The 17,000-nt window shown below is 40.2% G+C and overlaps 1 protein-coding gene across 3 annotated transcripts in view; it reads left to right on the top strand.

Moving 5' to 3' along the window:
- The window catches only part of cntln (centlein, centrosomal protein), a 470,872-nt gene that overhangs the window by 152,151 nt on the left and 301,721 nt on the right, over positions 1–17,000 (top strand). The window lies entirely within an intron of this gene.

The following is a 17,000-nucleotide window of genomic DNA, read 5'->3' as shown; positions in this document are numbered from 1 at the left end:
ATCGTTTATTTAGATATATAAAGGGCAAAAGAGAGACAATAGTGGACATTAGACCACTGTAAAATGATACTGGAGAAGTAGTAATGGGGAACAAAGAAATGGCTGAGGAACTAAATAAGTACTTTGCATCAGTCTTCACGGTGGAAGACGCAAGTAATATCCCAAAAATTCAAGAGAGTCGGGAGGGGAAGGTGGTCAGAAATGAGTACAGTGGCCATCACCAAGGAGACGATGCTAGAAAAAACTGCAAGGTCTGGAAGTGGACCAATCACCTAGACCAGATGGACTACACCCTAGAGTTCTGAAGAGGATAGCTGAAAAGATAGTGATCTTTCAGGTATCACTGGAGTCGGGGAAGGTCCCAGAGGTTTGGAAAATTGCTAGTGTAACCTCTGTGTTTAAAAAGGAGAATAAGGAGGAAGATGGGAGGTTATAGTCGATTAGCCTAACCTCATCGTTGGTAGGTTTTGGAGTCCATTGTGAAGGATAAGATTTCTGAATACTTGGAAGAGCATGGTAAAATAGGGAAAGTCAGCATGGTTTCATCAACGGTAGCTCATGCCTGACATCTGTTGGAATTCTTTGAGGAAGTAACGAGCAGGTTAGAACAAGGAGATCCAATGGTTGTATCTATCTGGGCTTCAGAAGGCCTTTGATAAGATGCTACGCAGGAGGCTACTGAGTAAGGCAAGGGCATATGGTGTTAGAGGCAAGATACTAGCATGAATATAAGATTGACTGTCTGGCAGAAGGCTGAGAGTGGGGATAAAAGTGTCCTTCACAGGATGGAAGCCAGTGACTAATGGTTTTCCATAAGGGTCAATGTTGGGACCACAACTTTTCACTTTAGACATTAATGATCCAAATGAAAGAACTGAGAGCATTCTGGCTAAGTTTGCAGATGATACAAAGATGCATGGAGGGGCAGTTCGTATTGAGGAGGCAGGAAGGCTGCAGAAAGACTTAGACAGGTTAGGAGAGTAGGCAAAGAAGTGGCAGATGAAATACAATGTGGGAAAGTGTGAGGTCATACACTTTGAAAGGAAGAATAGAGGCAAGGAGTATTTTCTAAATGGGGGGAGCATTCAGAATCTGAAGTGCAAAGGGACCTGGGAGTCCTGGTCCAAGTTTCTCTTAAGGTAAACTTTCAGGTTGAGTTGATAGTTAGGAAGGCAAATACAGTGTTGTCATTCATCTTGAGAGGACTAGAATATAAAAGGAATATACTTCTGAGCCTCTGTAAGGCTCTGGTCAGATCACAGTTAAGAATATTGTGAGCAATTTTGGGCCCATACCTCACAAAAGATGTATTGGCCTTGGAACGAGTCCAGAGGATGTCCACGAGAATTATGTCAGGAAAGAAAGGCTTAACATATGAGGAACGTTTGAGGACTCTGGGACTATACCCGATGGATTTTAGAAGGATGAGGGGGCAAACGGCTTATAATTTTCCATCTTTTTCCTTTCTCCTTTCTTAAGAAGGGGCTTAAATTAGCGATGTTCCCTCCATTATCTCTTTATTTGATTGAAATTTACAGATTACTTAATGTCCTGGATAGAGTGGACGTTGGGAAGATGTTTCTGTTGGCAGGAGAGACGAGGACCCAAGGGCACAGCCTAAGAATAAACGGAAGACCCTTTAGAATGGAGATAAGGAGAAACTTCTTTAGCCAGAGAGTGGTGAATCTGTGGAGTTCATTGCCACAGAAGGCTGTCGAGGCCAGGTCATTGACTATATTTAAAATAGTGATAGATAAGTTCTTGATTGCCAAGGGGATCAAAAGTTATGGGGAGAAAGTGGGAAAATAGGGTTGACAAACCTAACAGCCATGATGAAATGACACAGCAGACTCAATGGGCCGAATAGCCTAATTTCTGCTCCTATGTCTTATGGTCTAACTCCTAGGCCTCACTGTTCGACAACACTCCCAAGGGCCCTACCATTAAATGTGCAAGTCCTGTCCTGGTTTGTCATATCAAAATGCAACACCTCGCATTTACTAAATTAAACTCTATCTGCTACTTCTTCGCCCATTAGCCCAGCTAATCAAGATCCCATTGTATTCATAGATAACCCTCTTCACTCTCCACTGTAGCACCAATATTGGTGTCATCTGCAAACTTGCTAATGATGCTTCTTATATCCTCAACCAAATCATTTGTATAAATATCAAACAACTGTGGTACTGGCATTGATCCCTGCAGAACACTACTGGTTACAGACCTCCAGTCTGAAAAAGAACGCTCTACTACCACTCTTTGTCTCCTATCATCAAGTCAATATTGTATCCAATTGGCTAGCTCTCCCTGGATCCCATGTAATCTGACTTTACCAATGGTCTGCCATGCGGAACCTTGTTGAAGGCCTTGCTAAAATCCATGTAGACAGTGTCCACATCTATCTTCTTGATCACTTCCTCAAACAAAACTCAATCAAGTATGTGAGACATGATTTCATGTTTCACAAAGCCATGCTGACTATCCCTAATCAGTACTTGCCTCTCCAAATATGTGGAAATCCTGTCTCTCAGAATCCTCTCCAGAACCCAACGTTAGGCTCACCAGTCTATAGTTCCCTGACTTTTCCTTGTAACCATTCTTAAATTAAGGCACAAAATTAACCACCCCCTAGTCTTTCCACACCTCACCCATGACTGTAGATACAAATATTTGTATTAGTTGCCCAGCAATTTCTTTCCTAGCTTCCTACAATGTCCTGGTATATGCTTGATCAGGTCTTGTGGACTTATCTACATTTATGTATTTTGAGAATTCCAGCGCCCCTCTTCTGTAATTTGGACTGTTCTCAAGACATCAGTATTTATTTCCCCAAATTCCCTCGCTTCCATGTCTTTCTTCACAGTAGTCATGATTTGGAGATGCCAGTGTTGGACTGGGGTGTACAAAGTTAAAAATCACACAACACCAGGTTATAGTCTAACACAACCATCTGATGAAGGAGCGGCGCTCCAAAAGCTAGTGTGCTTCCAATTAAACCTGTTGGACTATAACCTGGTGTTGTGTGATTTTTAACTTTCTTCACAGTAAATACCGAGGTGAAATAATCATTTATTATCTCACCCATCTTCTGTGATTCCACACATAGACGATCTCGTTGATCTATTGGGTGCCCTTTTCCCCTTAATGTTTTTGTATTGGTGATGGTATCCTAGTACCATATTGTGAACAGCAATTATAGTAGACTAGATTGAATGAAGTACAGGTAAATCACTGCTTCACCTGGAAAGTATGTCTGGCAACTTGGAGGATGAGAAGCGAGAAAGTAACCGTTAGGTATTACACCTTCTGCGATTGCATGTAAAAGTTTTGGATGTAGGTTTGCTCACTGAGCTTGAAGGTTCATTTCCAAACGTTTCGTCACCCTACTAAGTAACATCTTCAGTGGGCTTCAGGCGAAGCACTGCTGAAACTTCCTGCTTTCTATTTGTATGTTTGAGTTTCTTTGGATTGGTGATGTCATTTCCTGTGGTGATGTCACTTCCGGAACTTTTCTCAGGGGGGTGGTAGATGGGGTCTAACTCAATGTGTTTGTTGATAGAGTTCTGGTTGGAATGCCATGCTTCTAGGAATTCTCGTGCATGTTTTTCTTTGGCTTGTCCTAGAATGGATGTGTTGTCCCAGTCAAAGTGGTGTCCTTCCTCATCTGTATGTAAGGATGCTAGTGAGAGAGAGTCATGTCTTTTTGTGACTAGTTTGTGTTCATGTATCCTGGTGGCTAGTTTTCTGCCTGTTTGTCCAATGTAGTGTTTGTTACAGTCCTTGCACGGTATTTTGTGGCATACAATTCACTAAAGAGGAAGAAAACAACAACAAACTGCCATTCCTAGATATCACAGTAGAGTGAACAGCCAATGGGGAACTTCAAACCAGCGTCTTCAGGAAAACAACACAAACGGACCAAATATTGAACTACAGAAGCAATCACCCCAACATTCACAAATGAAGCTGCATCAGAAAATTATTTCAACGAGCGAACACACATTAGCACAGAGGTACTATGCAGAGCGGAGGAAAATGGGTACCCAATGAACACAGTCGGCTGATTTCTCAGCAACAAACCTAAAGAAGGAGACTATACACGTCCAGAAACCGTAGCCACTCTCCCCTACATCAAAGCCATCTTGGAAATGACTGCCAGACTACTCAGACCCGTTGGCATCATGGTAGCCCACCAACACACTAAAACAGCAACTAATGAACTTGAAAGACCCTATACAGACAACAAGCAAAGCTAATGTAATTTACAAAATACCATGCAAAGTCTGTAACAAACACCACATTGGACAAACAGGCAGAAAATTAGCCACCAGGATACATGAACACCAACTAACCCCCCAAAAAATGACTCTCTCTTACTAGTATCCTTATATACGGATGAGGAAGGACACCACTTCAACTGGGACAACACATCCATCCTAGGGCAAGCCAAACAAACACACGCACGAGAATTCCTAGAAGTGTGGCATTCCAACTGGAACTCTATCAACAAACACATTGAGTTAGACCCCATCTACCACCCCCTGAGAAAAGGAATTGAAGTGAGATCACAACAGGAAATATCATCACCACAGGAAATGACATCACCAACCCAAAGAAACCCAAGCATATAACTAGAAAGCAGGAAGTTTCAGCAGTGCTTCTCTGAGGCCCACTGAAGATGTTACCTAGTAAGATAACAAAACGTCTGGAAATGAACCTTCAAGCCCAGTGAGCAAACCTACATGCAAAACCTCAACCTGAGCTACAAATTTTCTCAAAGCGTGCACGTAAAGCTGTTGAGGGGTGTGAGGAGAAGTTGGAAATAGAGGAGGAGTGGACCAGAGTGTCCCTGAGGGAATGATCCCTGCAGAATACTGACAAAGGAGGGAAGGTGAATATGTATTTTGTTGTGTCATCCTATTCGAGGTGACTTAAATGTCAGCTTACAATCCTTTGGATGCAGAGGCTGGTTGTGTAGGAAGTGAGGACCAGGGAGATCGTATCATTGTGGGAGTGAAGGGGAGAGAAGGAGTGAGAGCAAAAGTGTGGGTGATGGGTTGAAAATGACTAAGGACCATGGTAACGTAGTTGAGGGAAAAGGTTAGACATTTCTGAGGCCCCCTGTGGAAGGTAGCATCATCAGAATAGGTTGCAATTATGCCTGCAATTATGGGGTACATGGAACTTTCCTTGCTCCAATCTGACTCAGGTCCATCCTCATACCTCTTTCTCCAGTATGTTGATGACATCCATAGTGCTGCTTCCCTTTCATTCTGAAATGGAAATATTTATTAACTTCTATTCCAATTTCTACCCTGCCCTCACCTTCACCTTGCCCATCTCCTACTCCTCCCTTCCTTTCCTCGATGTCTCTGTTTCCATTTCTGGGAATCGGCTGGTCACCAATTGCCTGTACAAACCCACCAATTGCCACAGTATCTGGAATTTACATTGTCACACCCTGTTTCTTGTCAAGACTCGATTCCATTCTGCCAGTTCCTCCGTCTCTATTGCATCTGTTCTGTTGATGTCACCTTCTGCAGGATGGACCTCCGAAATGTCCACCTTTTTCCTCACACAAAGATTGCCCACTACCATAGCCATGTTTGATTCATCTCATGCAATTCCGGCCTCACTCCACTTCCCTCTCACAACAAGGAGAGGATCCCTTGGCTCCTCATTTTAGCGCTCCACCAGCCTCTGCCATTTCTGTAAACTCCAAGAGGATTATGACCAGACACATTCCCCTCCCCTCCCTTGACAGCCTTCTGCAGGAACCATTCCCTGCAGTGCACTCTACTGCACTCCTGCTCCAATTCCAACACCTTGTCATGACACTTTGCCATGCAATCATGGAAAGTGTAATACCTGCCTGTTTACTTCCTTCCTCCTCACCATTCAAGGCCCCAGACATACCTTCCAGGTAAAGCAGTGATTTGCCTGTACTTCATTCAATCTCGTTTAATTTATTTGCTGTTCACAATGTGGTCTATTCTACACTGGGGACATGAAATGCAGATTGAGTGACCACTTTGCAGAAAGCCTACATTTTGTCCACAAAAATAATGCAGAGCTTTCAATTGACTACCACTTTAACATACCACCGTGTTCCCTGGCTAACATTTCTGTTGTAGGCATGCTGCATTGTTCCATCAAGCCTCAGTACAAGCTTAACAACTCCCTCCAGGACTCAACATTGAGTTCAATAACTTTAGAGCCTAATTCCACCCTTCTCTGCTTTTCACCAACCCGGTCCTGTTATGATATGGGTTGCTTTTAGCACAGTCATCGATTCTCATTATCACATTATCACATTAAATGGGTTGCATTCAGCAAAGCTTGTCCATTTTCTCCAACCCTTAGCTTTTATTATCATTTATTAATGTTTATTATTTTTTTCTTTTGTGCTGACCTTCCATTCATAATCACCTTGTTTGCCTACCCCTTTCATGTCTCTCTCTCACTCTCTCTCTTTCTGTCTGTCTGGGCTCCACCTCCTCCTATCCACTCACTAATCCACCTCGCAACCATCCCAAACTTCAGTTTCAGCATAAATAACACTTTTTCCGAGCTGCTCATAGTTCTGTTGAAGAGTCAATGGACTTCAAATGTTAACTCTGCTTCCTTTCAACAGATGCTGCCAGACCTGCTGAGTTTCTCCATAATTTCTGGGTTTTTTTGCACTTGACAAATTATCTTGCTCTCAAATTTTTTGGGTCCTCATGTTTATTTTAATTTTCTGGTTGTCTCCTTGTTCTGTTGATTCTATTTCCCTGACACTTCATCCTGGCAAGTTGGAGAGTATGGGGGTCTTGACTGAGCCAGATGGAATAACAACATATGTTGAATTCAACTAAATGTCAAATTAAGGTGCAGTGGATGTTGGTGGATAAGGTGATGTTTGAAATGTCTCCAAATCAATCACAATAGTTGAGTTTGACCCATGTGCTGAGTGTAATAGTGAATTGCATATATGTGTGGTTGCCATCTTTCTCAATTACTCTGTAAGTTCTGTTTTGTGTGGCTTGTCTTAAACTCCTGTGTGTCCTTGCAACATAGCCTTTATTACCTGTTTGGATCCTTTCTGCCCAGTTATAGGATACCCTAAGTTATAAGATACACATGCATTTGTGAGTTGAGAAATTGAGACCGAATACTAATATGATTATAGCTTAACATGGCTATAAAAAGGTGTCAACTTATATGTCAAGTTAATGCAAAATCATGAATTTTGGGACTGAAAATAATCGGCTGTCTTATATGTTGGGTCAACCCATCTGCTGTGATTTATGATAATTACAGGCATTCATTAATTTAGGAGTTGGGGGGGTGGATGGAAAATTGGTTCATGATGTTTATTCCATTTTTTTTGAATATGCTCAGTTCACTTTATGTGAATGAGAATTCTTTGGAAGATAATCAAGTATGTTGAGTGTGTTCATGGTCCTTTGAAGTGTTTTCTCAGGGGCTGTTTTTATTGAACATGCAATTTAAACCAATAAACATTGTTTTCTTTGCATAAGTTAGATCATTGAGGATGCTTTAGGGACAGCATCCTGTCTTTTTCATTAGCTGTTTGAAATTTCCTGCACTTCACATTTTCTGCCAGCAATGATATCTATGACTTGAGTTTTGTTTTTGCAAGTATTATAATAGTAAACATAGGCCATTGATTTCTAGCATCCATCGTCTGATTTTCATTTCTGAGGCATTCATGGAGTGAAGTACCATTTTAAAAGAGGGCAAGTGCTCACGTAAAATGGCTGCTGTGATCACCTGATAAGTTTGAGCGAAGCCGATGAAGCCATTAGTGAAGAAGAATCAATATGAGTCTAAAATAACATTGTTATAAAAAACGGTGAAACTTAGATTTGTATTTCCTGGTTCTTTCACACATTTCTGGAAGTTACATATTAGGATGAAAGCTACCTGCAGATCATCCAGCTTGAGAGAAAAAAACATGTAATTCAAATGAAATATGGAAAAGAGATATGAATTGTCATTTGGTTTTACAGAACTTGAGTATTGCTGAAAAAATGACATATTTTGTTGAAGATATTTGTTTTCCGCTCAGAGAGATCTACATCAAAGAAAACCCCTTGGCCTATCCAATCTGTACCAGTCAAAATTACCTAACTATGCTAATCAAATTTTCTAATACTTGTGACCAATAGATTTGTCTGTCTTGGCATTGCAAGTGCAAAATTAAAAACTTCTTAAATGTATTGAAGACTACTTACAAGTATAAAAGGAGAACAAAATTTATGGTACATGAGAGGAGAATGCTGATTCTTGGAGAATAGGATCAGGTTTGTATCGGCGTAGTTGTGAAGAATGCACCAGTTAATGAAGATTGACAGTTAACTGTCAAATTTTATTTTACGTTTTGCACCAAGCAGATTGACTCAGATTGGTCAAAGTGTTGTCTTAAACAACAAACCAGACAATGTCTGTCAGCTATTCTGTTGATTTGACACAAACAGTGTGTGTCTGTATTTTGTCTGACTGCAAGGGACAGAAACATCTGTATTCACGTATGTAGCTTCCAGTACCCGCAAATGTTCCACCCTTGTAGATAAAGCCTGAGCCAACCTATAGGATACTGGGTAATGTCTCACTCTATATTGTCCAAACTCATGAATGACCTTAAGGCTATCACTGTTGGTCCTGAAAAGTGCCCAGTCTATTTTAGATTATCTCAGATGTCTGAGGAACAGGTGAAGTTCACTATTTTGTGTTGCTACTATGCAGTAACATCAGGAATGATGTTTGCTACTAAAAGCATGGTGTCATCAAGCCGAAAGTTAAAAATCACACTATATCAGGTTATGGTCCAAGAGGTTTATTTGGAAGTACTAGCTTATGGAGCGCTGCTCCTTCACCCACAGCCACTTGATGAAGGAGCAGCGCTCCGAAAGCTAGTGCTCCATATAAACCTGTTGGACTATAACCTGATTTGTGTAATTTTTAACTTTGTACACCCCAGTCGAACACCAACATCTCCAAATCATCATGCCTAAAGAAATTCTGCTTATTATACAAATGAATAATGTGGTATATGAACCAAACCAACCAGAAATTGCTGGACAAACTCAGGAGATGTGACAGAATATGTGAAGAAAAAAATCAGAATTAATATTTCAGGTGCAGCAACCCTCCTTCAATGCTAGAAACAGTTAGGGAAAGGTGTTTCGTATACTGCTGGGGACGGGGGATAAAATGAGTGAGTGGATAAGTGGAGACAAAACCTAGAGAGACAGAACAAAGGATAGGCAAAAGTCTTGTATTTAAACACAGCTTTATATTAACTGTTAGTCGTAATACGCTGGTGCATTCTCCTACATCTTTACAATCAGAACCCACTTGCCAACCAATTGGCATTTTCTTCTGATAGAGTATAAGTGTTATTTTCTCTTTACAGTGGTATTTGTTATAATGTCCAGATAAGTGCAAGATGAAATATTTCAAACAAAACCTCATTTTCAGCACCATGCAAATATAAATTGATAACAATCGCTGTTAGCCTTTCTTTCCTTGTCTCCCACAACCTTAATATAAGTGCCCAGTGAAAGAAACAACTTGGGGCAACAATCATTCTCTAACAACACAAGATCCATCAACTTTGCCACTGCTGTAGAATGTGACTTACTAAGTAAACAATTAGCCTCAGATTTAAAATTCAACACCTCCAAGACTCGTGACTTTTTTTTAAACAGCGTAACCTTTTCTTCCTGTTCATAATAAATACTTTCTCCTTCTTGAACTTACTATCTATACATTTTGCAAGAGCCAGGTCTTTTTATGCTTGTGTTTTTAAAACTTCTAGACTGCAAGGAGGAAACTTTTTAAAAACTGGGATTTATCAGGATGGCTGTATAACTCACAGCAAGGAATTTGATACCTGTTGTGGACTCTAATTTTTTTGTGTTACAAAGTGTTCCTGCAAGGGACAGGTAGTCAGGAACCAAGGATTTCTTTCTAAGTTAATCTGATTGGTTCCCAGTTAACCGAATAGGTTGAAACTAGAAACAAATTACAGAGACAAGATACCCACAGAAAAAGAAAGACCTAGAAGGGTGTGCTGTTCTCTCCGGGTAGAAGCTTTTTGTTGCCTGTAGTAAAAACTTTATTTTAAAACTGTTACTAGTTCAAAACCAATTACTTTTCCTGCAGTAGTTTCTGGGAGCTGTGACTTTTGACCTGATAAATCAAAGACTTTTCCAAATGAATCATTCACTCGGAGGAAGATAAGGAAGAAGAGAGCCTTGCAAGCCGATGTAGGACCTTTTCATCATTGTAACTGGGAATCAAAGAGCACTGAATTGACTTTCTAATTTTTTTGTACCACTGGCAATAATCTATTTTCCCTCAGTGTTTGGCTGTGTCTGTGTATTGAAAGGGGTAATTTATGTGGAGATTAGAATTTTAGTTAGTTGTGTTCTATGATAATGGTTTATATTTGTTTATATGTATTTGTGGTTTTATGACTTGTAATAATTTTTGTTTAGTACAAAAACCTAGTCCTTGATTTCTATCAGCATTAGTCTATAGGGCAGATAAATTGGAACACTGTGTGTATCTTTAAAATAAAATCACCATTGGGAGTGACACCAGGAATAGTGGGGCTCAGTTTATGGCTTGGCACCCCAGTGCATTGTAACAGTGTGTTTGTATTTGTTGTTGCATTTTTATTATTTTTTTGGAGTTAGTAGGTAATAAACATCCTCTTTCTTGTATTCAAAGATACCGTGAAATTTGGTCTAGTTAATAACATCTTAATTGAAGCATGGAAGCTGTGTGTTTTAAGGAAAATTAAAACAAAAATTGTTTTGAATAACCACGATAGAGTTGAAAAGACATGACCTGATTTTCCTCTCTTCACCTGGTCATATCAATAAGCAAGTGACTTTTTTGAGCACTGCATCAATTTTCAACCCGTAGGTACAGTAATTTTTAGAATTTTATTTGTCCTAGGAAGAATTCCAATGCTTTACCTCAGCAGTTCAGATGCCTGTCAGTGGACAGATATGTTTGATTAGATTAGATTACTTACAGTGTGGAAACAGGCCCTTCGGCCCAACAAGTCCACACCGACCCACCGAAACGCAACCCACCCAGACCCATTCCCCTCCACCTAACACTACGGGCAATTTAGCATGGCCAATTCACCTAATCTGCACATTTTTGGACTGTGGGAGGAAACTGGAGCACCCGGAGGAAACCCACACAGACACGGGGAGAACGTGCAAACTCCATACAGTCAGTCGCCTGAGGCGGGAATTGAACCCGGGTCTCTGGCACTGTGAGGCAGCAGTGCTAACCACTGTGCTACCCTGCCGCGGTATAAATCTGTGCAGATCGTGAACATTTAGAATGCAAATGAATGTGCCTGTTTTTGACAATAAAATAAAGTATAATAATCGCTTTAAAAGAATGCATCAACTATTAGATGGTCTTCTGGTTCTTTGTATGTGTATTAGCATGTGTATGTATACAGCAAGAGTTGTTAAAGGAAAGTCAAAGGAATAAAAGGCAATACAATATGCTGAGTAGATCATTAGACTTGATGGTTATTTCTAATGTTAGGAAGAGATGCAATGGTCAATATTTCACATCTATACATGCCAACCTTAAGTCTTCTTACCCAGTGAAATAAATGTCACAAAACCACAGAAAAATAGAAAATGTTGTGATTCCATCTCTGGCCCCATTTACACTGTATGTATATTTTGACCAACGTCTTGGAGCTGGTGCATTGAATGATTTTTTTACATTTTAATGGCCACGATGATTATTTGGAAGGAGTCATAGAATCAACATAGCGGAAAAATCTCACATTTTTGAATAAAGAAGCATTCAAGTCAGGTCCTTACTAGTCTAGAATGAAAACATATAAATTAGGATGAGGCAGTTACAGATTAGATTGTGTCGATTAACCTCATATGTTTTTTCAATGTTAATTTGTACTGTATAGATCGAGTGTTAGTCAATAACAAATTAAGATCCCGAAAATATCAGAAGGGTGACAAATTAACATTTTGGGCATGCGAATGATGTTGTGCTTGAATACCTGCCAGATTCACCAAGGGATCTCGATTTAGAAATTGAGCCAGTCTTGAGAGCCTTGGCTGATTATGCCACTTACTGCCGGCTTAAGTGTGCTCTTGAAGAACTCCACCTATGTGGGTTTTTCAGGAAGTGCTAGAATGTAAGTACTCAATGAGAAAATACAGACCCCAAAGTAACCTTTTTGCTCTGGGAAGAACATTTTTAAATAAAAGCTTCAGAACAACTCTTCAGAAGTCTACAGTATAAACTGCATGGACTTCAAGGATTTTCCTAAAGTTTCCTTCATAGAGTCATACAGTATGAAACAGACCCTTCAGTCCAACCAGTCTATTGCCGAACATAATCCCAAACTAAGCTAGTCCCACCTGCCTTCTCCTGGCCCAAATCCATCTGAACCTTTCCTATTCATGTATCCATTCAAATGTCTTTTAAACATTGTAATTGTACCCCCATGCATGACATCCTCAGGAAATGCATTCCACATGCAAATCGCCCTCTGTGTAAAAAACTTGCTTCTTAAGATTTTTTTAAACCTCCCCGCTCTTCCCCCGGTTTTGAAATTCTCCATCTTGGGGAAAAGGCAACTACCATTAACCCTATCTATCCCTCTCATTATTTTATAAACTTGCATATGGTCACCTCTCAACCTCCTATGCTTCAATGAAAAAAGTCCCTGCCTACCCAGCCTTTCTTTATAATGCAAACCTTCCATACCTGGTAACATCCTGATAAATCTGTTCTGAACCCTCTCCAGCTTGATAATATCCTTCCTGTAGTGGGGTGACCAGAACTGAACACAGTATTCCAGAAGTAGCCTCACCAGTTCCCTGTACAAAGCAATGAAGACAAGTGTGCCAAACGCCTTTTTAATCATCCTGTCTATATGTGAAGTGAACTTTAAAGAATTATCTACCTGCACTCCTATGTCCCTCTGTTCTACAATACTACCCAAGGCCCTACAGTCAATTGTATAAGCCCTACCCTTGTTTGTTGTACTGAAATGCAATATATCACATTTATCCAGATTGAACTCCATTTGCTATGTTTCAGCCCATTGACCCATTTGATCAAGATCCTTTTGTAATTTCAGAAAACTATCTTTGCTGTACTATGCCACCAACTTTGGTGTCATCTGCAAACTTTCTAGCTATGTCTTCTATATTCTCATCCAAATCATTTATAGAAGTGACAAACAAAAAAGGACCCAGAACTGATCCCTGTGGAACACCGTTGGCCACAGGCCTCCAGTCTGAAAAGCAACCTCCACCATTACTCTCTGCCTCCTGCCATTAAGCCAATTATATATCCAATTGGCAAGGTCACCCTCAATCCCATGTGACCTAACTATAACTGAGTGTAATTCTGATGTGACAAGGATATTGGCTTATCTTTACCTGCAATGTGTTGTAGATTTCTCATTGCAATATTATAGGAAGAATATTGTAGAATTAGACAAGATGTGGTCATATGACTGATATTTGTCATTAGCCTTCTGGGCTCATTGGAAATGTAATCTTGTTTACACTCTGGAAGACCCACCAAAGCTGTTATTGAAGTATTCTAGAATTAAAGGAATAGGCAAGTGTAGCCTTACATTTTATAATCTGACCTTGACTTTTTACCATGGTCTTAAGGAGTGGCACAGGATGAACGTTTGAAAGAGTAAGTTGAATGGGCAGTTTGTATTAAACTATTCTATGTATAAGTGATAAATGTTTGAAATGGGAATCTTGGGATGTTTCAAAATCAAATCACAGCCTGATCAGTGAAAAAAAAGGCTTTTTGGGGTAAAGTGGAAGATCCTGCTGAGCTCAAGCAGAACCTCAACTATGGTAGCTGTATAGTTACTTATCAGCTTGGAGAAGTGCCACTTGGAATCTTTCCAGTATCTTGCCTTTATAAGATTCACACTGCAGATAGTGCTCGTATGTGAATACTCTTGCCAAAAGGGCAAAATTATGAAATTCAGAAACAGCTGGTTGATATTCTGACTGAACAACATTGTTGCAGCACAAGTTCTAGACCATTGGGGTTTTAAAATTAACTCACTGCCAACTGGGACTTCTTCTAAATACCACATTTCAAAATTCAGTAACCAAGAGGAATGCTTCTTTAAAATATTTGAATTTTGTGCTCAATATGTGGGATGCACATGTAAAAGAATCAATCTCTCTTTTTCAGAAAACTAGTGTTAGCAGTAAGCAGATCCATACCAGCGATAGTTTAGTGAGATATTGAATAAAGCTGTCCCTTTCTGCTCCAACATTGTATGTCTGGTGTATCCTCAAAAGAGAACACTAACTAGACCGATATTACTCTGATAGAAAGATGTCATATTTCATTTCATAAGAAGACTCTGATATCTATGAATTTTCTCTGTCAATTTAATTTGCAGTCTGCTGACTGTGCATCACCCAACTAATTGATTGCATGGTTCAAGCATCCATAGTTAATATCTCGGTAAATACAGGGTAATACTATTGTGAATTTACTTCCTTCTTGAGTAATTTTATTGGAGAGGATCTCTAAAGTCCACCGGCTCTTGTTCGGTGGAGGAATGACTGATCCATTCATTTAGGGGCAGGATTAAGGAAACCCCCAAAGTGTTCTGAAACTTATGTTAGGAACAAGGGGATGGCCAGAGTGAGGGTAGGGCCGATCAGAGATAGTGGAGGGAACCTCTGTCTGGAGTCGGAGGAGGTAGGGCAGGTCCTTAATGAATACTTTGCTTCAGTATTCACTAGTGAGAGGGACCTTGTCATTTGTGAGGACAGCTTGAAACAGGCTGTTACACTCGAGCAAGTTAATGTTAAGAAGGAAGATGTGCTGGAAAGTTTGAAAAACATGAGGATAGATAAGTCCCATGGGCCAGATAGGATATACCCAAGGTTACTACAGAAAGTGAGGGAGGAGATTGCTGCTTCTTTGGCAATGATCTTTGCGTCCTCACTTTCTCCTGGAGTAGTACCAGATGATTGGAGGGTGGTGAATGTTATTCCCTTGTTCAAGAAAATGAATAGAGCTAACTCTGGAAATTACAGACCAGTCAGTCTTATGTTGGTGGTGGAAAAATTATTGAGAGGATTCTGAGAAACAGTATTTATGATTATTTGGAAAAGCATAGTTTGATTAGAGATAGTTAGCATGGCTTTGTGAGGGCAGGTCATGCCTCACAAGTCTTATTGAATTTTTTGAGGCTGTGACAAAACACATTGATGAAGGTAGAGCGGTGGATCTGGTGTAAGTGGATTTTAGCAAGGCATTTAATAAAGTTCCCCATGTCAGCTCATTCAGAAAATAAGGAGGCATGGGATACAGGGAAATTTGGCTGTCTGGATATAGAATTGGCTGGCCTGTAGAAGACAGAGGGTGGTAGCAGATGGAAAGTATTCAGCCCAGAGCTTGGTGACCAGTGGTGTTCCACAGGGATCTGTTCTGGGACCTCTGCTCTTTGTGATTTTTATAAACAGCTTGGATGAGGAAGTGGAAGGATGGGTTAGTAAGTTTGATGATGACACAAAGGTTGGTGGAGTTGTGGATATTGTGGAGGGCTGTTGTAGTTTGCAACAGGGCATTGACAAGATGCAGAGCTGGGCTGAGAAGTGGCAGATGAAGTTCAACCTGGAAAAATGTGAAGTGATTCATTTTGGAAGGTCAAATTTGAATGCAGGATTAAAGGCAGGATTCTTGGCAGTGTGAAGGAACAGAGGGATCTTGGGATCCACGCTCATAGATCCCTCAAAGTTGCCATCCAAGTTGATAGGGTTGTTAAGAAGGCAAATGGTGAGTTGGCTTTCATTAGCAGTAGGATTGAGTTGAAGAGCCACGAGGTTATGCTGCAGCTCTAGAAAGCCCTGGTTAGACCAAACGTGGAATATTGTGTTCAGTTCTGGTCGCCTCATGATAGGAAGAATGTGGAAGCTTTAGAGAAAGTGCAGAGGAGGTTTACCAGGATGCTGCTTGGACCGGAGGGCATGTCTTATGAGGAAAGTTTGAGGGAGCTCAGGCTTTTCTTATTGGAGCGAAGAAGGATGAGAGGTAACTTGATAGAGGTGTACCCCAAGATGATGAAAGTCATAAATAGAGTGAATAGCCAGAGATTTTTTCCCATGGCGGAAATGGCTATCATGAGGGGGCATAATTTTAAGGTGATTGGAGGAAGGTTTAGGGGAGATGTCAGAGGTAGGTTCTTTACACAGAGAGTGGTGGGTGTGTGGAATGCACTGCCAGCAGTGATAGTAGAGTCAGATATATTAGGGCCATTTAAGTGACTCTTGGATGGGCACATGTAGGTTAGTTTGACCTTAGAGTGGGATAAAGGGTCAGCACAACATCGAGGCCTGAAGGCCTATACCGTGCTGTACTGTTCTATGTTCATTCAGATGTTAGAATAGCTAATTTTTTCCCAAAGTTGAAGACAAAATCAATTATTTGTGAGGTTGCTAATGCTTCAGGAGGTGAGAGCCTATGGCAGCAAGCAATCTCTTTTTCAAATCCTACTGATGAATGAGTTTTATTTAATTGTGAAAAGTACCTTTTTAATTTTGACTCGTTTTCTTGAGGGATACGATTTACACTTGAAGTGCTTTTATTTATTCTGTTTTTTTTGCCAGGCAGTTGCTTGGTTTGGGCATGCATGCTTTGAATACACGCCTTGTATTGAAATAGCCTGGTTATTGCCACAATCTATTGAGATTGTATTCCAAAAGCTTTGAAATATCTTTACTAAATCTTCCAGTGCTTGAAATTTCATGTTGATCTTCTGCTTTTGTGAATTATTTAGTTTTGACTGATCTACTTGTTGGAGAAGTATAACATGACTGGATTTGTGTCATTTCCAGTGAAGTAATTCTGTGAAAATGGTACATTCCTATGTATTTCCAGATATTTTGCATTTAAGTCAGAATTTATTTAGTAGTGAGTGAGAACTT

Source organism: Chiloscyllium plagiosum, unplaced genomic scaffold (assembly GCF_037043375.1).
Source record: "Chiloscyllium plagiosum isolate Xiang-an unplaced genomic scaffold, Cpla_swu_hap1 HiC_scaffold_2, whole genome shotgun sequence".
Taxonomy (NCBI): domain Eukaryota; kingdom Metazoa; phylum Chordata; class Chondrichthyes; order Orectolobiformes; family Hemiscylliidae; genus Chiloscyllium; species Chiloscyllium plagiosum.
Note: the sequence above shows the minus strand (reverse complement) of the source record. Positions and strands in the feature narration are given on the sequence as shown.